At 41.8% G+C, this 23,365-nt stretch overlaps 1 pseudogene; it reads left to right on the top strand.

The window, feature by feature from the left end:
• The first annotated feature begins 1,242 nt into the window (after positions 1-1,242).
• LOC140836293 (microtubule-destabilizing protein 60-like) lies at positions 1,243-23,091 on the top strand (annotated as a pseudogene).
• The last annotated feature ends 274 nt before the right edge of the window (positions 23,092-23,365 follow it).

Genomic DNA, 23,365 nt, shown 5'->3' on the forward strand with positions numbered 1-23,365 from the left:
CCTTATTTGATAATAATATTTGATAATAAAAAAAATTGGAGTTTTCTTGGAAAGTGGACAAAAATATGGCAGAAGATTGCCCGAATAAAGCGTATATGTTCAAAAAAATAATTATCGACTGATCCTATGATAAAATTTATGTCAGATCTAGTTACATGTAATATAATCTGTTATGCACAGGACCGTGCCCTGCATAAATAAATTATTTTAGGGTATATCTCAAAACAAAGTCATAGGCTTGTTCATATTTCATTTCACATGTTAGAAAAACTGTTGAAAAAAGAGCAAGCGGCACAGCCACGTCTGGAATTGATACGTATTTGGTGTTATTCAATTATTTGATTTTCAAGTTAATTAATCTTTTGGTCTTTAATTTGTATACAAAAAGATTAGATTTAGTTGTGGTTTTTCTTTTAGACTTTGGCAAATGATAGCGAAGATCCCAAAACGAAGAGTGGAGTCTTTAACGTTATATAAACTCGAGAATTTTGGATTCTTGTTGATTTTATTAGTGTTTTTAGCTCTAAACTATAAAAAATCTTGTTTTTAGTAATTATTTTGAACATATTTGATCTTTTTATTCTTTTATTTTTTATATTGTTTTTAATGCATTGATTAAATTTGAAAAAATTGTTATTGAACTAAAAGAATATGAACACATATTATAATTGATGATCTTTTTTAAAATAAAAATTAGACTCAGACCCAAAAATTGTTAGAATCAGTCCTGATTATTATATAAGTGATATTTATTATAAGAAAATATGCAATAAATAAGTTACTTGTATATTTATTTTAGTAAAAAAAAATTCACTTTCAGAAAGTGGCATGATGCGAGTTCAATTAATCATTAATTGCAGGCATGAAAGCTAACTTAAAGATTAAGAATGCATGCATAAAGTGTGGCTCCAAACACCTTTTGAGTAGTACCCAAGTCAGTTTCGATGTGCTGTGTAAGTGAACATATTTTAGAAGAAAAATAAAATTTGTAACTCATAAATTGAAAAAAACTTATGGGCCATTTTTTCTCCTCATAAGAAAATGGTGCACACTTTTGGGATTTAGGTGAGCTATTTTCATACAAAACACATTTGTAGTAGTCAGTTGTTTGGTCCGATAATGGGCCAGTGAAGCGTTTTGGGCTTTGGAAGAAACTTGAAATCCCGACCGTGTCCGTGCAGCATAACAATAAAATCCAACGCGTAAAAAGAACTAGCCGTTACAATTCGGGAGAGCCAAAAGCTCAACGTTCTTCATGTCTCCGCTCTCTTCAACCCCCCTTTCCCCTAAATCAAGAATCTCATCCCCTAAATCAATTTCCCGGCGTTTACCCACGGAATCAAATTACATGACTGCGGGTGCAGTTGTTACTCCGGGGAAAGAAAAATCCATCCGATTAAATTATACCCTGGATTTTTCGGAGAATATCAACCCAAATTTTTCGATCCTTAACTTGAAATTGTCCAATTCTCTAGCGATAATCGAGTCAGAAAAGAGTGCCAAAAAATCTGATTCCAGAAACCCTATACCCATCCAAGTGGCTTCGCCTTTGTTGAAGAACAAAATTCGAGAGAGGAAGTTTGTGGTTGCAAAGAAGAAATCTAGGAACGAGGAACTGATTTCTTCCGCCACTGGTGTGGCATGTGAGAAGTGTAAAAAGGCGATTCGGGAATCCAGCAATTGTTTGTGTGTGGCATACATACCAGAGTTTGAGGGCTTCTCAGAAAAATTTTCAATAAGCGCACTGAAGTAGACAATGATATTGATGTTGACAAGCCAAATAAGCATAATGGTGGAGATGAGAACGAAGGGTTAAAGTTAAACCACGTTGATCAAAACACGGGGATTGATAATGAAAGGGGACTGGAAGGAAAAGATTCATCAAAGAATAATGGGGAAGACGGTCAATTGATTCTGAAGAGGAGCAGAGATAAACTGTTGGAAGAAGCCAGAGAATGTGTGCCAGAGCCAGGATCTGGTTGGGTGATGCATTTAGTAAAGGCCTTTGAGAATCTACATTTGATTAAAAAAACAGACGATTCTGGGGAAAAAGAATTGGAGGAAGTGAAGGACGAAAAAAAAGGGTCTAAATGGGGCTTGCCGGGACTGCAAGAATCTACTAATGATTGGAGGAAGTGAAGGACGAAAAAAAAGGGTCTCTAAACCGCAAGTTTCTTTGTCTTTGTACTGTCCATTAGATTTTCTCCTCACATCAGAAAGCTTAGGTTTGGGTTCAACTAGTTCTTATTCGTTAGTCAGCAGCCAAGGAAGGTTAGCAAGGATGATAGATGTTTGGCCTAGCCATATGCATTGTGTTTTTTTACGTATGTTGTTTCTGTTCTGACTTGGGTTTTTTAACTTTGAAGCTTCAGCATTTCAACCAGGACTTCTGCGGGAGGTGGAAGAGGCAGGCGAAGCGTGAGAACTTTTATACGTGTCTCCTGATCTGATGTAATTCGTTTCCTCATACAGGTGATTGTTGATACGTTTTCAACTTTGCAGAGCAATGAATCATCTGGAACTTTTGCTAGAAGGAGCTATAGAAGAAGACCGCCAAGAGAAACCTTTCAAAGGCCCTTCATGTTGCAAACTGAGGTTTGTCTATGGGAAATTTGTTCTTTTGACAATTTTGTACAGCTAGGTCTATGTTATTTCTTCACAATTCTTTTTCCTATTTTGTACAAAGACAGCCCAATACGTGTTGATCTCATTAACCAGTATTATTGCAGGGTTGAAATAACTTCAAACTTTATATTTTTAGGCATATTCAAGTGGTAGCTTCTCTATAGCAAAAAATTCACCACACTATGTTCTAATCTGGTTGTTCCTAATTTCCTATGATACCCACAAACTACTTTCAACATAATAAATAAAGTATACTTATGAGCATTTTTTTATCAATTGGCCAAAGAAATTATTACTTTTGAGAATGCTTCCGAAATTATGAACCATAATATTGAGAATGCAGCCGAGATTATGACTTGGGTTGGGTTTGGTAATAAAATAGTCAGATTTCTTGTAAATAAACTTGGATTTGGTAATAAAATACGGGGGGTTTCCATGAATTTCTGTAACTCGGAGACTTAAATATTTTCAAAAGTTTAGCCATAACTTTTGAGAATGTTGCCGAAATAACATCTCAGGTTCGTGGCGTGACAGAATCATAGCAAAATCAAGTTCTATTCTTGATGGGAAAGTAGGACTTACTGCGATAAAAAATAATTTGGGAATCTAGTGTTTATGTTACATGATCCATAGAGAATTTAAATTACGATTTTGGATTTAAGTTAGATTGATATTATTGGACTATAGTTGGCCTTCGAATTTTAGTGATAGTGTTGAAATTTTGGACAAAATTAAAAAATAAATCATGCGAGTTCCATCAAGAATATGGCCACACTACTAATGATTGCCCGAGATTAGGGGAAACGGTGCAAAGAATCATGCAGAGAGATTTACATATCAGAGACCTCGGATCGAACAGATAGCTAACGATTCGTCCCAAGGTATAATACATATGATATCCGGAGCTCCTGGAAAACTGACGATAGGAATTTGGGGCCCAAGTCCGACCCAACTATCAACTTCGGACCAGAGAACCTAAAAGGTGTTGTGGCACCACACAACGACGCTTTGTTCATAACCCTCACTGTTGCCAACTATGATGTGGCGAGAATTTTCGTCGACACGAGGAGTTCAGTAAATATTCTCTTCAAAAAGACCCTTCATCAAACGAAGTCAGAGGTCCCGAACAAAAGTAGGGATGATTGGAGAAGCTCAACAAAGAGTGATCCTCAAAAAAGAGGTTCAGCTCACAACAGAAGAAGAGCCAGAGACAGTGGAGATAGGAATCCAACAAAATGTTAAGGTTGCGGCTGAAAGTGGCCTGCTTAGATTGCTCGAAACAAGCCGAGAGAGGCCCACGTTTACCACTCTCAGATAAATCATGCAAGTTCCATCAAGAATATGGCCACACACTACTAATCATGCAGAGAGATTTACATATCAGAGACCTCGGATCGAACAGATAGCTAACGATTCGTCCCAAGGTATAATACATATGACATTCGGAGCTCCTGGAAAGCTCACGAAAGAAACTTGGGGCCCAAGTCCGACCTTTCTATCAACTTCGGACCAGAGAACCTGAAAGGTGTTGTGGCACCACACAACGACGCTTTGTTAATAACCATCACTGTTGCCACTTATGATGTGGCGAGAATCTTCGTCGACATAGGGACATTTTTGAAAATATTCTCTTCAAAAAGACCCTTGATCAAATGAAGTTGGAGGTCCCGGACGGAAGTAGGGATGATTGGAGCAGGCTCAACAAAGAGTGATCCCAAAAAAAAAGGTTCAGCTCATAACAGAAGAAGAGCCAGAGATTGGGGGAAAAGGTGCAAGAATCATGCAGAGAGATTCACATATCACGGACCTCGGGTCGAACAGATAGCTGACGATTCGACCCAAGGTATAATACATATGATATCCGGAGCTCCAGAAAACCTCGCGGTAGGACATTGGGTCCCAAGTCCGACTCAACTATCCACTTCGGATCAAAGGACCTGAAAGGTGTTGTGAGACCACACAACGACCCTTTGTTAATAACCCTAACTGTTGCCAACTATGATGTGGCGAGAATTTTCGTCGACACGGGGAGTTCAGTAAATATTCTCTTCAAAAAGGCCCTTGATCAAACGAAGTTGGAGGTCCCGAAAAGAAGTAGGGATGATTGGAGAAGCTCAACAAAGTGTGATCCCCCAAAAAGAGGTTCAGTTCACAAAAGAAGAAGAACCAGAGACAGTGGAGATAGGAATCCAACAAAATGTTAAGGTTGCGGCTGAAAGTGACCTGGTGACTTGCTTAGAGCTCCCGAGACAAGCCGAGAGAAGCCCATATTTACCTCTCTCAGATAAATGATGCGAGTTCCATCAAGAATATGGCCACACTACTAATGATTGCCAGAGATTGGGGGAAGATGTGCAAAGAATCATGCAGAAAGATTCACATATCAGGGACCTCGGGTCGAACATATAGCTTACGTATCGACCCAAGGTATAATACAAATGATATCTGGAGCTCCAGGAAACCTCATGGTAGGAGATTGGGTCCCAAGTCCGACCCAACAATCAACTTCGGACCAGATGACCTGAAATGTGTTGTGGCACCACACAACGATGCTTTTGTTCATAACCCTCACTGTTGCCAACTATGATGTGGCGAGAATCTTCGTCGACACTGGGAGTTCAGTCAATATTCTCTTCAAAAAGACCCTTGATCAAATGAAGTTTGAGGCCCCGAACGGAAGAATGGATGATTGGAGCAGCTCAACAAAGAGTGATCCCCAAAGAAGAGGTTCAGCTCACAACAGAAGAAGAGCCAGAGACAGTGGAGATAGGGATCCAACAAAATGTTAAGGTTGCGGCTGAAAGTGACCAGGTAACCTGCTTAGAGCGCCCGAAACAAGCCGAGAGAAGCCCACGTTTACCTCTCTAAGATAAATTATGTGAGTTCCATCAAGAATATGGCCACACTACTAATGATTGCCCGGGGGAAGCAGTGCAAAGAATAATGCAGAGAGATTCACAAAGTTAGAGGTCCCGAACAGAAGTAGGGATGATTGGAGAAGCTCAACAAAGAATGATCCCCAAAAAAAAGGTTCAGCTCACAACAGAAGAAGATCCAGAGACAGTGGAGATAGGAATCCAACAAAATGTTAAGGTTGCGACTGAAAGTGACCTGCTTAGAGCGCCTGAAACAAGCCGAGAGAGGCCCACGTTTACCTCTCCCAGATAAAATAGGTGAGTTCCATCAAGAATATGGCCGCACTACTAATGATTGCCCGAGATTAGGGGAAGCGGTGCAAAGAATCATGCAAAGAGATTCACAAAGTTGGAGGTCCCGAATAGAAGTAGGGATGATTGGAGAAGCTCAACAAAGTGTGATCCCCAAAAAAGAGGTCCAGCTCACAAAAGAAGGAGAACCAGAGACAGTGGAGATAGGAATCCAACAAAATGTTAAGGTTGCGGCTGAAAGTGACCTGGTGACTTGCTTAGAGTTCCCGAAACAAGCCGAGAGAAGCCCACGTTTACCTCTCTTGGATAAATGATACGAGTTCCATCAAGAATATTGCCACACTACTAATGATTGCCAGAGATTGGGAGAAGATGTGCAAAGAATCATGCAGAAATATTCACATATCAGGGACCTCGGGTCGAACAGATAGCTTACGAATCGACCCAAGGTAATAATACAAATGATATCTGGAGCTCCAGGAAACATCACGGTAGGAGATTGGGTCCCAAGTCCGACCCATCTATCAACTTCAAACCAGATGACCTGAAAGGTGTTGTGGCACCACACAATGACGCTTTTGTTCATAACCCTCACTGTTGCCAACTATGATGTCGCGAGAATCTTCGTCGACACAGGGAGTTCAGTCAATATTCTCTTCAAAAAGACCCTTGATCAAATGAAGTTCGAGGTCCCGAACGGAAGAAGGGATGATTGGATCAGCTCAACAAAGAGTGATCCCCAAAGAAGAGGTTCAGCTCACAACAGAAGAAGAGCGAGAGACAGTGGAGATAGGAATCCAACAAAATGTTAAGGTTGCGGCTGAAAGTGACCCGTTGACCTGCTTAGAGCGCCCGAAACAAGCCGAGAGAGGCCTACGTTTACCTCTCCAAGTTAAATTATGTGAGTTCCATCAAGAATATGACCACACTACTAATGATTGCCCGAGATTAGGGGAAGCAGTGCAAAGAATAATGCAGAGAGATTCACATATCAAGGACCTCGGATCGAATAGATAGCTAACGATTCGACCCAAGGTATAATACATATGATATCCGGACCTCCTGGAAAGCTCACGGTAGGAGATTGGGTCCCAAGTTGACCCAAGTATCAACTTAGGACCAGGAGACCTGAAAGGTGTTGTGGCACCACACAACGACGCTTTATTAATAACCCTCACTATTGCCAACTATGATGTGGCGAGAATTTTCATCGACACGAGGAGTTCAGTAAATATTCTCTTCAAAAAGACCCTTGATCAAACGAAGTTGGACATCCCGAACAGAAGTAGGGATGATTGGAGAAGCTCAACAAAGAGTGATCCCCAAAATAGAAGTTCAGCTCACCACAGAAGAAGAGCCAGAGACAGTGGGGATAGGAATCCAACAAAATGTTAAGGTTGCGGCTGAATGTGATCTGCTTAGAGTGCCTGAAACAAGCCGAGAGAGGCCCACGTTTACCTCTCTCAGATAAATCATGCAAGTTCCATCAAGAATATGGCCACACTACTAATGATTGCCCGAGATTTAAAGAAACGGTGCAAAGAATCATGCAGAGATATTTACATATCAGAGACCTCGGATCGAATAGATAGCTAACGATTTGTCCCAAGGTATAATACATATGATATCTGGAGCTCCTCGAAAGCTCACGATAGGAATTTGGGGACCAAGTCCACCCAACTATCAACTTCGGACCAGAGAACTTGAAAGTTGTTGTGGTACCAGACAACAACGCTTTGTTAATAACCCTCACTGCTGCCAACTATGATGTGGCGAGAATTGTCGACAGGGAGTTTTTTCAATATTCTCTTCAAAAAGACCCTTGATCAAATGAAGTTGGAGGTCCCGAATGGAAGAAGGGATGATTGGAGAAGCTCAACAAAGAGTGATCCCGAAAAAGAGGTTCGTCTCACAACAGAAGAATAGCCAAAGACAGTGGAGATAGGAATCCAACAAAATGTTAAGGTTGCGGCTGAAAGTGACCTGGTGACCTGCTTAGAGCGCCCACGTTTACCTCTCTCAGATAAATCATGCGAGTTCCATCAAGAATATGGCCACACTACTAATATTGCCCGAGATTAGGGGAAGCGGTGCAAAGAATCATGCAGAGAGATTAACATATCAGGGACCTCGGGTCGAACAGATATTTAACGATTCGACCCCAGATATAATACATGTGATATGCCTCCAGGAAAACTCAAGGTAAGAGATTGGGTCCCAAGTCCGACCCCACTATCAACTTCGGACCAGAGGACCTAAGAGGTGTCGTGGCACCACACAACGACGCTTTGTTAATAACCCTCACTATTGCCAACTATGATGTGGCGAGAATTTTCGTCGACACGAGGAATTCAGTAAATATTCTCTTCAAAAAGACCCTTGATCAAACGAAGTTGGAGGTCCCGAACAGAAGTAGGGATGATTGGAGAAGCTCAACAAAGAGTGATCCCCAAAAAAGAGGTTTAGCTCACAACAGAAGAAGCGCCAGAGACAATGGAGATAGGAATCCAACAAAATGTTAAGGTTGCGGCTGAAAGTGACCTGCTTGGAGGTCCCGAACAGAAGTAGGGATGATTGGAGAAGCTCAACAAAGAGTGATCCCCAAAAAAGAGGTTTAGCTCACAACAGAAGAAGCGCCAGAGACAATAGAGATAGGAATCCAACAAAATGTTAAGGTTGCGGCTGAAAGTGACCTGCTTAGAGTGCCCGAAACAAGCCGAGAGAGGCCCACGTTTACCTCTCTCAGATAAATCATGCGAGTTCCATCAAGAATATGGCCACACTACTGATGATTGCCCGGGGAAACAATGCAAAGAATCATGCAAAGATATTTACATATCAGAGACCTCGGATCGAACAGATAGCTAACGATTTGTCCCAAGGTATAATACATATGATATCCGGAGCTCTTGGAAAGCTCACGATAGGAATTTGGGGCCCAAGTCCGACCCAACTATCAACTTTGGACCAGAGGACCTGATAAGTGTTGTTTGTTAATAACCCTCAATGTTGCCAACTATGATGTGGCGAGAATCTTCGTCGACACGGGGAGTTCAGTAAATATTCTCTTCAAAAAGACCCTTGATCAAATGAAGTTGGAGGTCCCGAACGGAAGTAGGGATGATTGGAAAAGCTCAACAAAGAGTGATCCCGAAAAAAGAGGTTCGTCTCACAACAGAAGAATAGCCAAAGACAATGGAGATAGGAATCCAACAAAATGTTAAGGTTGCGGCTGAAAGTGACCTGGTGACCTTCTTAGAGCGCCCACGTTTACCTCTCTCAGATAAATCATGCGAGTTCCATCAAGAATATGGCCACACTACTAATGATTGCCCGAGATTAGGGGAAGCGGTGCAAAGAATCTTGCAGATAGATTAACATATCAGGGACCTCGGGTCGAACAGATATTTAACGATTCGACCCCAGGTATAATACATGTGATATGCCTCCAGGAAAGCTCAAGGTAAGAGATTGGGTCCCAAGTCCGACCCAACTATCAACTTCGGACCAGAGGACCTGAGAGGTGTTGTGGCAGCACACAACAACGCACGCCACAACTCATACATAATACTTAACGTCATTTCACATCACTATAAATGTCATAATAAAACAGTTCATACGTACCTCAACTGAACCCTTAATTTACCACTGAAATTTCTTAAGGATTTCTCGAATAATCCAATCCTGTGGCAATTATTACATTTCATATCAACTTCAATTTATTATTCCAATATTCATTAATTTAGCCTAAAATTCCGAAAATCCATAATTTAGGCTTTACAATTTCTAAAACTCATCGCAAAGTCAAACATACCGATTTATTTAACTTAAATCTCTTAATACCGGACAACTTGAAATTTTGAAAATTCAATCGTACCGAATCTGAAATTTTCGATATTTTCTAGGAATTTCCAAAATTTTCATTTTCTATTACTAATGCTATAAACACAACCCAATAACGATTTAACATTTCAAAAATCATAAATCTCAAATAATTTAATCTGAATTTTCGAATTTAATTCAAATAAATTCCGAAAATTTGATAAATACCTCCAATCGGCTCCGATATAGTACCTACAATCAATAATCCGATATATATCAATTGTTGGAACTCGAATTATTCAAAATACCCGAAATTTCGAAACCCTAAAATCATAATTATACCTCAATGCTTCGAAATAGAGTTCTAGGATACTTAAACCGAGAGTTTCTTCACAAATTCCGGCGAAAACAGGCGGCGGTCTCCGACGGGTTTCCGAGAGTCGCGAGTTTTCTTAGCAAAAAGGGTATCACCGGATAGCCCTTGTCGAGAGGATTCCGAATATATATTTACTTTATTTTTTTCGATCACCGGTGTGGCCACAATCGCTGAAAGAAATTCCGAAATTGGAAAAAAAAAAAAGAAAACGCAGCTCTCGGTCGGGAAGATGAAGACGAGGAGAGAGAAAAGAATTTTACGTTTATCCTTTCTTTTTTTTTTTTTTTTTTACCTTAATCTTTAACTTTGGGCCAGGCTTTGAGATTTTCGTTTGGGCCAAATATATTGGGCTCTCACAAATATGGCCACACTACTAATGATTGCTCGAGATTAGGGGAAGCAGTGCAAAGAATAATGCAGAGAGATTCACATATCAGGGACCTTGGATCGAATAGATAGCTAACGATTCGACCCAAGGTATAATACATATGATATCCGGACCTCCTGGAAAGCTCACGGTAGGAGATTGGGTCCCAAGTCCGACCCAAGTATCAACTTCGGACCAGGAGACCTGAAAGGTGTTGTGGCACCACACAACGACGCTTTGTTAATAACCCTCACTATTGCCAACTATTATGTGTCGAGAATCTTCGTCGACACGAGGAGTTCAGTAAATATTCTCTTCAAAAAGACCCTTGATCAAACGAAGTTGGAGGTCCCGAACAGAAATAGGGATGATTGGAGAAGCTCAACAAAGAGTGATCCCCAAAAAAGAGGTTCAGCTCACCACAGAAGAAGAGCCAGAGACAGTGGGGATAGGAATCCAACAAAATGTTAAGGTTGCGGCTGAATGTGATCTGCTTAGAGTGCCTGAAACAAGCCGAGAGAGGCCCACGTTTACCTCTCTCAGATAAATCATGTAAGTTCCATCAAGAATATGGCCACACTACTAATGATTGCCCGAGATTAGGGAAACGGTGCAAAGAATCATGCAGAGATATTTACATATCAGAGACCTCGGATCGAACAGATAGCTAACGATTTGTCCCAAGGTATAATACATATGATATCCGGAGCTCGAGGAAAGCTCACGATATGAATTTGGGGCCCAAGTCCGATCCAACTATCAACTTCGGACCAGAGGACCTGATAGGTGTTGTGGCACCACACAACGACGTTTTGTTAATAACCCTCACCGTTGCCAACTATGATGTGTGGCGAGAATATTCGTCGACACTAGGAGTTCAGTAAATATTCTCTTCAAAATTACCCTTGATCAAATGAAGTTGGAGGTCCCTGAACGGAAGTAGGGATGATTGGAGCAGGCTCAACAAAGACTGATCCCCAAAACAAAGGTTCAGCTCACAACAGAAGAAGAGCCAGAGACAGTGGAGATAGGGAATCCAACAAAATGTTAAGGTTGCAGCTGAAAGTGACCTGGTGACCTGCTTAAAGCGCCCGAAACAAGCCGAGAAAGGCCCACGTTTACCTCTCACAGATAAATTATGCGAGTTCCATCAAGAATATGGCGACACTACTAATGATTGCCATAGATTGAGGGGGTAGAGGTGCAAAGAATCATGCAGAGAGATTCACATATCAAGGACCTTGGGTCGAACAGATAGCTAACGATTTGACCCAAGGTATAATACATATGATATCCGGAGCTCCAAAAAAGCTCACGGTAGGAGATTCGGTCCCCAATCCGACCCAACTATCAACTTCGGACGAGAGGACCTGAAAGGTGTTGTGGCACCACACAAAGACACTTTGTTAATAACCCTCACTGTTGCCAACTATGATGTGGCGAGAATCTTCGTCGACACAGGGAGTTCAGTCAATATTCTCTTCAAAAGGACCCTTGATCAAACGAAGTTGGAGGTCCCGAACGGAAGTAGGGATAATTGGAGCAGGCTCAAAAAAGAGTGATCCCCAAAAAAGAGGTTCAGCTCCCAACAGAAGAAGAGCCATAGACAGTGGAGATAGGAATCCAACAAAATATTAAGGTTGCGGCTGAAAGTGACCTGGTGACCGGCTTAAAGCGCCCGAAACAAGCCGAGAGAGGCCCACGTTTACCTATCTCAGATAAATTATGCGAGTTCCATTAAGAATATTGCCACAATACTAATGATTGCCATAGATTGGGGGAAGAAGTGCAAAGAATCGTGCTGAGAGATTCACATATCAGGGACCTCGGGTCGAACAGATAGCTAACGAGTTGACCCAAGGTATTATACATATGAAATCCGGAGCTCCAGGAAACCTGACGGTAGGACATTGGGTCCCAAGCCCGACCCAAGTATCAACTTCAGACGAGAGGACCTGAAAGGTGTTGTGGCACCACACAACGACGCTTTGTTAATAACCCTCACTATTGCCAACTATGATGTGGCGAGAATTTTCGTCGACACGTGGAGTTCATAAAATATTCTCTTCAAAAAGACCCTTGATCAAACGAAGTTGGAGGTCCCAAATAGAAGTAGGGATGATTGGAGAAGCTCAACAAAGAGTGATCCCCAAAAAAAAGGTTTAGCTCACAACAGAAGAAGATCCAGAGACAGTGGAGATAGGAATCCAACAAAATGTTAAGGTTGCGGCTGAAAATGACCTGGTGACTTGCTTAGAGCTCCCGAAACAAGCCGAGAGAAGCCCACATTTACCTCTCTCAGATATATGATGCGAGTTCCATCAAGAATATGGCTACGCTACAAATGATTGCCAGTTATTGGAGGAAGATGTGCAAAGAATCATGCAGAAAGATTCACATATCAGGGACCACGGGTCGAACAGATAGCTTACGAATCGACCCAAGATATAATACAAATGATATCTGAAGCTCCAGGAAACCTCATGGTAGGAGATTGGGTCTCAAGTCCGACCCAACTATCAACTTCAGACCAGATGACCTGAAAGGTGTTGTGGCACCACACAACGACGCTTTTGTTCATAACCCTCACTGTTGCCAACTATGATGTGGCGAGAATCTTCGTCGACACTGGGAGTTCAGTCAATATTCTCTTCAAAAAGACCTTTGATCAAATGAAGTTTGAGGTCCCGGACGGAAGAATGGATGATTAGAGCAGCTCATCAAAGAATGATCCCCAAAGAAGAGGTTAAGCTCACAACAGAAGAAGAGCCAGAGACAGTGGAGATAGGAATCCAACAAAATGTTAAGGTTGCGGCTGAAAGTGACCTGCTTAGAGTGCCCGAAACAAGCCGAGAGAGGCTCATGTTTACCTCTCTCACATAAATCATGCGAGTTCCATCAAGAATATGGCCACACTACTAATGATTTCCCGAGATTAGGTGAAACGGTGCAAAGAATCATGCAGAGATATTCACATATCAGTGACCTCGGATCGAACAGATAGCTAACGATTCGACCCAAGGTATAATACATATGATGTCCGGAGCTCCTGGAAAGCTCACGATAGAAGATTGGGTTCCAACTCCGACCCAAGTATCAACTTAGGACCAGAGGACCTGAAAGGTGTTGTGGCACCACACAACGACGCTTTGTTTATAACCCTCACTATTGCCAACTATGATGTGGCGAGAATTTTCGTCGACACGAGGAGTTCAGTAAATATTCTCTTCAAAAAGACCCTTGGTCAAACGAAGTTGGAGGTCCCGAACAGAAGTGGGGATGAATGGAGAAGGTCAACAAAGAGTGATCCCCAAAAAAGAGGTTCAGCTCACAACCAAAGAAGAGCCAGAGACAGTGGAGATAGGAATCCAACAAAATGTTAAGGTTGCGGCTGAAAGTGACCTGCTTAGAGTGCCCGAAACAAGCCGAGAGAGGCCCATGTTTACCTCTCTCAGATAAATCATGCGAGTTCCATCAAGAATATGGCCACACTACTAATGATTTCCCGAGATTAGGGGAAACGGTGCAAAGAATCATGCAGAGATATTTGCATATCAGAGACCTCGGATCGAACAGATAGCTAACGATTTGTCCCAAGGTATAATACATATGATATCCGGAGCTCCTGGAAAGCTCACGATAGGAATTTGGGGCCCAAGTCCGACCCAACTATCAACTTCGAACCAGAGAACCTGCAAGGTATTGTGGCGCCACACAACGACACTTTGTTAATAACCCTCACTGTTGCCAATTATGATGTGGCGTGAATCTTTGTCGGCACAGTGAGTTTCGTCAATATTCTCTTCGAAAAGACCCTTGATCAAATGAAGTTGGAGGTATCGAACGGAAGTAGGGATGATTGGAGCAGGCTTAACAAAGAGTGATCCCAAAAAAAGAGGTTCAGCTCATAACAGAAGAAGTGCCAGAGACAATGGAGATAGGTATCCAACAAAATGTTAATGTTGCGGCTGAAAGTGACCTGGTGACCTGCTTAGAGCGCCCGAAACAAGTCGAGAGAGGCCCGCGTTTACCTCTCTCAGATAAATTATGCGAGTTCCATCAAGAATATTGCCACACTGCTACTGATTGCCAGAGATTGGGGAAAGAGGTGCAAAGAATCATGCAGAGAGATTCACATATCAGGGACCTCGGGTCGAACAAATATTTAACGATTCGACCCGAGGTATAATACATATGATATGCCTCCAGAAAAGCTCACGGTAGGTGATTGGGTCCGAAGTCCGACCCAACTATCAACTTCGGACCAAAGGACCTGAAAGATGTTGTGGCACCACACAACGACGCTTTGTTAATAACCCTCACTGTTGCCAACTATGATGTGGCGTGAATCTTCGTTGACACGTGGAGTTCAGTCAATATTCTCTTCAAAAATACCATTGATCAAATGAAGTTGGAGGATCCGAACGCAAGTAGGGATGATTGGAGAAGCTCAACAAAGTGTGATCCCCAAAAAAGAGGCTCAGCTCACAACAGAAGAAGATCCAGAGACAGTGGAGATAGGAATCCAACAAAATGTTAAGGTTGCGGCTGAAAGTGACCTGCTTAGAGCACCCGAAACAAGCCGAGAGAGCCCCCCGTTTACCTCTCCCAGATAAATGATGCGAGTTCCATCAAGAATATGGCTACATTGCTAATGATTGCCCGAGATTAGGGGAATCGGTGCAAAGCACCATGCAGAGAGATTCACATATCAAGGACCTCGAGTCGAACAGATACCTAACGAATCGACCCAAGGTATAATAAATAAGATATCCGGATCTCCAGGAAAGCTCACGGTAGGAGATTGGGTCCCAAGTCCGACCCAACTATCAACTTCGGACCAGAGGACATGAAAGGTGTTGTGGCACCACACGACGACGCTTTGTTAATAACCCTTACTGTTGCCAACTATGATGTGGCGAGAATCTTCGTCGACACAGGGAGTTCAGTCGATATTCTCTCAAAAAGACCATTGATCAAATGAAGTCGGAGGTCCCGGACGGAAGTAGGGATGATTGGAGCAGGCTCAACAAAAAGTGATCCCCAAGACAGAGGTTTAGCTCACTACAGAAGAAGAGCCAGAGATAGTGGAGATAAGAATCAAACAAAATGTTAAGGATGCGGCTGAAAGTGACCTGGTGACCTGTTTAAAGCGCCCGAAACAAGTCGAGAGAGGCCCACGTTTATCTCTCCCAGATAAATTATGCGAGTTCCATCAAGAATATGGCCACACTACTAATGATTGCCATAGATTTGGGGAAGAGGTGCAAAGAATCATGCAGAGAGATTTACATATCAAGGATCTCGGGTCGAACAGATAGCCAACGATTCGACCCAAGGTATAATACATATGATATTCGGAGGTCCAAGAAAGCTCACGGTAGGAGATTCGGTCCCCAATCCGACCCAACTATCAACTTCGGACCAGAGGACCTTAAAGGTGTTATGGCACCACACAACGACTCTTTGTTAATAACCCTCACTGTTGCCAACTATGATGTGGCGACAATCTTCGTAGACACGGGGATGTCAGTCAATACTCTTCAAAAAGACCCTAGATCAAATGAAGTTGGAGGGGAGGTCCAGAACGGAAGTAGGGATGATTGGAACAGGCTCAACAAAAAGTGATCCCCAAAACAAAGGTTCAGCTCACAACAGAAGAAGAGCCAGAGACAGTGGAGATAGGAATCCAAAAAAATGTTAAGATTGCGGCTGAAATGGACCTGCTTAAAGCGCCCGAATCAAGCAGAGAAAGGCCCACGTTTACCTCTTCCAGATAATTTATGCGAGTTCCATTAAGAATATGGCCACAATACAAATGATTGCCATAGATTGGGGGAAGAGGTGCAAAGAATCATGCAGAGAGATTCACATATCAGGGACCTCGGATCGAACAGATAGCTAATGATTCGACCCAAGGTATAATACATAGGATATCCGGAGCTCCAGGAAAGCTCACGGTAGGAGATTGGTTCCCAAGTCCGACCGAACTATCAACTTCACACCAGAGGACCTGATAGGTGTTGTGGGACCACACAACGACGTTTTGTTAATAACCCTCACTGTTGCCAACTATTATGTGGCGAGAATCTTCGTCGACACGGGGAGTTCAGTAAATATTCTCTTCAAAAAGACCCTTGATCAAATGAAGTAGGAGGTCCCGAACAGAAGTAGGGATGATTGGAGAAGCTCAACAAAGAGTGATCCCAAAAAAAGAGGTTCGTCTCACAACAGAAGAAGAGCCAGAGACAGTGGAGATAGGAATCCAACAAAAACTGTTAAGGTTGCGGTTGAAAGTGACCTGGTGACCTGCTTAGAGCGCCCGAAACAAGCCGAGAGAGGCCCCACGTTTACCTCTCTCAGATAAATCATGCGAGTTCCATCAAGAATATGGCCACACTACTAATGATTGCCCGAGATTAGGGGAAACGGTGCTTAGAATCATGCAGAGAGATTAACATATCAGGGACCTCGGGTCGAACAGATATTTAACGATTCGACCCCAGGTATAATACATGTGATATGCCTCCAGGAAAGCTCAAGGTAAGAGATTGGGTGCCAAGTCCGACCCAACTATCAACTTCAGACCAGAGGACCTGAAAGGTATTATGGCACCACACAACGACGCTTTGTTAATAACCATCACCGTTGCCAACTATGATGTGGCGAGAATGTTTGTCGACACGAGGAGTTCAGTAAATATTCTCTTCAAAATAACCCTTGATCAAATGAAGTTGGTGGTCCCGAACGGAAGTAGGGATGATTGGAGGAGGCTCAACAAAGAGTGATCCTAGAAAAAGAGGTTCAGCTCATAACAGAAGAAAAGCCAGAGACAGTGGAGATAGGTATCCAACAAAATGTTAATGTTGCGGCTGAAAATGGCCTGGTGACCTGCTTAAAGCGCCCGAAACAAGCCGAGAGAGGCCCACGTTTACCTCTCCCAGATAAATTATGCGTGTTCCATCAAGAATATGGCCACACTATTAATGATTGTCATAGATTGGGGAAGAGGTGCAAAGAATCATGCAGAGAGATTCACATATCAGGGATCTCGAGTCGAACAGATAGCTAACGATTCGACACAAGGTATAATACATAAGATATCTGGAGTTCCAAGAAAGCTCACGGTAGGAGATTCGGTCCCCAATCCGACCCAACTATCAACTTCGGACCAGAGGACCTGAAAGGTGTTGTGGCACCACACAAAGACACTTTGTTAATAACCCTCACTGTTGCCAACTATGATGTGGCGAGAATCTTCGTCGACACGGGGAGTTCAGTCAATATTCTCTTCAAAAAGACCCTTGATCAAACGAAGTTGGAGGTCCCGAACAGAAGTAGGGATGATTGGAGTAGGCTCAACAAAGAGTGATCCCCAAAAAAGAGGTTCAGCTCCCAACAGAAGAAGAGCCAGAGACAGTGGAGATATGAATCCACAAAATGTAAAGGTTGCGGCTGAAAGTGACCTGCTTAGAGTGCCCGAAACAAGCCGAGAGAGGCCCACGTTTACCTCTCTGAGATAAATTATGCGAGTTCCATCAAGAATATTGACACATTACTAATGATTGCCATAGATTGGGGGAAGAATTACAAAGAATCGTGTTGAGAGATTCACATATAAGGGACCTCGGGTCGAACAGATAGCTGACGATTCAACCCAAGGGATTATACATATGAAATCCGGAGCTCCAGGAAACCTCACGGTAGGACATTGGGTCCCAATGTCCGACCCAAGTATAAACTTCGGACCAGAGGACCTGAAAGGTATTGTGGCACCACACAACGATGCTTTGTTAATAAACCTCATTATTGCCTTCAACAATATGGCCACACTACTAATGATAGCCCGAGATTAGGGGAAACGGTGCAAAGAATCATGCAGAGACATTTACATATCAGAAACCTCGGATCGAACAAATAGCTAACGATTTGTCCCCAGGTATAATACATATGATATCCGGAGCTCCTGGAAAGCTTACGATAGGAATTTGGGGCCCAAGTCCGACCCAACTATCAACTTCGGACCAGAGTACCTGATAGGTGTTGTGGCACCACACAACGATGTTTTGTTAATAACCCTCACTGTTGCCAACTATTATGTGGCATGAATCTTCGTCGACACAGGGAGTTTTTTCAATATTCTCTTCAAAGAGACCCTTGATCAAACGAAGTTGGAGGTCCCGAACAGAAGTTGGGATGATTTGAGAAGCTCAATAAAGAGTGATCCCCAGAAAAGAGGTTCAGCTCAAAACAGAAGAAGAGCCAGAGACATTGGAGATATGAATCCAACAAAATGTTAAGGTTGCTACTGAAAGTGACCTGGTGACCTGCTTAAAGCGCCTGAAACAAGCCGAGAGAGGCCCACGTTTACCTCTCCCAGATAAATTATGCGAGTTCCTTCAAGAATATGGCCACACTACTAATGATTGCCATAGATTGGGGGAAGAGGTGCAAAGAATCATGCAGAGAGATTCACATATCAAGGACCTCGGGTCGAACAGATAGCTAACGATTTGACCCAATGTATAATACATATGATATCCAGAGCTCCAGGAAACCTCACGTTAGGAGATTGGGTCCCAAGTCCGACCCAACTATCAACATCGGACCAGAGGACCTGAAAGGTGTTGTGGCACCACACAACGACGCTTTGTTAATAACCCTCCCTCACTGTTGTCAACTATGATGTGGTGAGAATATTCGTCGACACGGGGAGTTCAGTAAATATTCTCTTCAAAAAGACCCATGCACCACACAACGACGCTTTGTTAATAACCCTCACTATTGCCAACTGTGATGTGGCGAGAATTTTCGTCGACACGAGGAATTCAGTAAATATTCTCTTCAAAAAGACCCCTGATCAAACGAAGTTGGAGGTCCCGAACAGAAGTAGGGATGATTGGAGAAGCTCAACAATGAGTGATCCCCAAAAAAGAGGTTCTGCTCACAACAGAAGAAGCGCCAGAGACAGTGGAGATAGGAATCCAACAAAATGTTAAGGTTGCGGCTGACAGTGACCTGCTTAGAGTGCCCGAAACAAGCCGAGAGAGGCCCACGTTTACCTCTCTCGGATAAATTATGCGAGTTCCATCAAGAATATTGCTACACTACTATTGATTGCCAGAGGTTGGGGAAGAGGTGCAAAGAATCATGAGAGAGATTCACATATCACGGACCTCGGGTCGAACAGATAGCTAACGATTCGACCCAAGGTATAATACATATGATATTCTGAGCTTCAAGAAAGCTCACGGTAAGAGATTTGGTCCCCAATCCGACCCAACTATCAACTTCGGACCAGAGGACCTGAAAGGTGTTGCGGCACCATACAACGACGCTTTGTTAATAACCCTCACTGTTGCCAACTATGATGTGGCGAGAATCTTCGTCGACACGGGGAGTTCATTAAATATTCTCTTCAAAAAGACCCTTGATCAAATTAAGTTGGATGTCTCGAACGGAAGTAGGGATGATTGGAGAAGCTCAACAAAGAGTGATCCCCAAAAAAGAGGCTCAGCTCACAACAGAAAAAGAGCCAGAGACAGTGGAGATAGGAATCAAACAAAATGTTAAGGTTCCGGCGGAAAGTGACCTGCTTAGAGCGCCCGAAACAAGCCGAGAATGGTCCACGTTTACCTCTCTCAGATAAATTATGCGAGTTCCATCAAGAATATACCCACACTACTAATGATTGCCCGAGATTAGGGGAAGCGGTGCAAAGAATCATGCAGAGAGATTCACATATCTGGGACCTCGAGTCGAACAGATAGCTAACGATTCGACCCAAGGTATAATACATAAGACATCCGGAGCTCCAAGAAAGCTCATGGAAGGAGATTGGGTCCCAAGTCCGACCCAACTATCAACTTCGGACCAGAGGACCTGAAAGATGTTGTGGCACCACACAATGACGCTTTGTTAATAACCATCACTGTTGTCAACTATGATGTGGCGAGAATATTCGTCGAAACAGGGAGTTCAATCAATATTCTATTTAAAAAGACCCTTGATCAACGAAGTTCGTGGTCCCGAACTGAAGTAGGGATGATTGGAGAAGCTCCAGAAAGAGTGATCCCCAAAAAAGAGGTTCAGCTCACAAGAGAGGAATAGCCAGAGACAGTGGAGATAGGAATCCAACAAAATGTTAAAGTTGCGGCTGAAAGTGACCTGGTGACCTGCTTAGAGCGCCCGAAACAAGCTGAGAAAGGCCCACGTTTACCTCTCTCAGATAAATCATGTGAGTTCCATCAAGAATATGGCCACACTACTAAAGATTGCCCGAGATTAGGGGAAGCGGTGTAAAGAATCATGTAGAGAGATTTACATAGCAGAGACCTCGGGTGAAACAGATAGCTAACGATTCGACCCAAGGTATAATACATATGATATTTGAGCTCCCGGAAAGCTCACGGTAGGAGATTGGGACCCAAGTCCGACCCAACTATCAACTTCGGACCAGAGAACCTGAAAGCTGTTGTGGCACCACACAACGACGCTTTGTTAATAACCCTCATTGTATGATGTGGCGAGAATCTTCGTTGACACAAGGAGTTTTGTAATGATAAAAATAATCTAGTTCAATGCATTTGATATAAGATAGAAGCTAGGATATTTTTTTATCGTTTAGATTATTGTTTACTCATTAAATATTTTGTTATAACTGTAAAAAAAGAAATTAAATAGAAATATATTTTTTTCGACACTTGTGGAGTGATCTCTTGTCACTCACTTCTCCAGAAAATAAGGGTAAGATGAAACTTTGGATGGGGAGAAGAGAACAAACATAGTTAAGGGGATGGTAGAAATTAATGAGATTCATAATGTTGTTGCTTTTTCAAGAAGTTTAGTAATTTTTAGGCTTATTCTGATTTTAAATTTTTAGTCTATTAATGTATTCACTTTTGAGCTATAAATAAACTCGTAGGCATAAACATGTTCGTGGCGGGACAAAATTATATCAGAGCGAAACCATGTTCATGGTCTTGATGGGAAGTTGTACTTATTATGATAAAAAAATAATTTGGGAACATATTGTTTATGTTAAATGATCGATAAAAAATTTAAGTAATGATTTTTGGGATTTAAGTTAAATTGACACTATTGAGCTATAGTTTAAATTTGAAGGTTAATGTTATAGTTGAATCCCAGAAAAATTAAAAAATGATCCTGCAGTTCGAGAAGTTTGGCCATTATTTAGCGCATTTTGATTTGAAATTTGTAATCCATTGTTGTATTCACTGTTCAGTTGTAAAAAAACTTGGATTTGGCATAAAATAGGCTGGTTTTCATGAATTTATGTACTCGAGAGGGTTAAACATTTTCAAAAGTTTAACCATGACTTTAGAGAATGTTTCTGATGACTCGTACTGGGTTTATGGAGTGACCATTCCCATTTAATAATGGAACAGTGTAAGAGGGGCATGCGGATATCATAATTAATCTTACATACAGTATATGTCCACATGGAAATCTGATAGACTGCAATTTCTTCATGCACAAGAGTCAATGTTTTTCTCTGATGGGCAGATAATGACCCCATAATTGCATGAAAGAGTTTAACTTGCAGCTGCAGGAGTGGCTGTGGCTGTGGCTCCGAGTTACTCTTCTGTGTCATTACATAGTGGCTGTGGCTCCGAGTTACTCTTCTGTGTCATTACATAGTGGCTCCTAGTTAAGTAATGCCATGGAGGTTGTGATGCTTGATGTTAAAATCTATCTCTTGGCCCAATACTATTTTTTTCATTTGCGCTCTTACTTCAGAAAAGAGGGAGATGTAAGGAAGAAGAATTCATGAAAAGATTGCAACAAAGGATGGGAGAGGAGAAAAAATTGCCGATACCTATTGCTCGGGGTCTTCCCTGGACCACAGATGAACCAGAGGTTTTTTAAACTGAATCGAGAGTTTCCTTTTTCCTTTTATTCGGTCTGCCTATCAATCATTTAATGACTCCCTTAAATATTTTTCCCTTAGTTATCTTGTTATTTGGAGTGATCCCACAGCTGTTTGTCCCTGTATCTTGGTTGCATATGAATTTACTTCAGAAATAGTAGATTGCATTTATTTGGTTTAATGTTTTTTCAGTGTTTGGTAAAGCCTCCGGTTATAGAAAACACGAGGCCCATTGATGTGGTATTGCGTAGTGATGTAAGAGCAGAGGAGCGTGCGGAATTTGATCAACAGGTAAAGCCTTTTCCCAGTTCCCTGCTGAAATTTTTTGTCTGAAACACATGACATGACACATTTCCATCTGCTTCAGCATGAATATGGGGGAGTTTGTTATTTCACACTCGTAAGCTTGCCGCTTTTCAATCTGTTGATAATTTTGTCTTAACATTTTATTTCTTCTATCAAGGTTACCCGGAAAATGAGTTTTATTGAACAATATCGGTTGGAAAGGGAGAGAGAGCAAAAGGTAAATTATACATGTAGCAAACAAAGAACATGAGACAAAATGTTTTTGAGTCCTGCAATAATTTTGGTTATGCATATTTACTTTTCTCAGCTGGTGCAAGGAGAAGAAATCAAGAGACTAAGGAAAGAGATCATTCCAAAAGCTCAACCCATGCCATATTTTGACAGACATTTTGTGCCGAGAAGGTAATAAATTTCATGGACACCTGCATCAAAAGTAAGATGCATACTATCATTAAAGTAATATCATGCCATAAATGGGTCGTCTATTAGTGGTTACAATGAATGAATTGTGGAAGCTTGGTTTGTTTTGGATATACCATTTTTAAATTAACGGGGTTCTATTATTATTTTTAGTTTTTGTAATGATTATTTAATAAAAATATTTTTCAAAAATCAACAAATTTAATATACTTTTGATTAATTTTTTTTATCAAAAATATCAAAATTTTGTTTTTCAACGTATCCATGATTGTTTTCATCATTTCAATTTAATTTAGTCAATTGTTGGTTGTAACTTTTATCATTGTGATACACATCGAACAATTACATGAACCTAATATCTGTCAGATTATGCTTAAAAAAATCTATTTATT

The sequence above is a fragment of the Primulina eburnea genome, chromosome 7 (genome assembly GCF_022965805.1).
Source record: "Primulina eburnea isolate SZY01 chromosome 7, ASM2296580v1, whole genome shotgun sequence".
Classification (NCBI taxonomy): domain Eukaryota; kingdom Viridiplantae; phylum Streptophyta; class Magnoliopsida; order Lamiales; family Gesneriaceae; genus Primulina; species Primulina eburnea.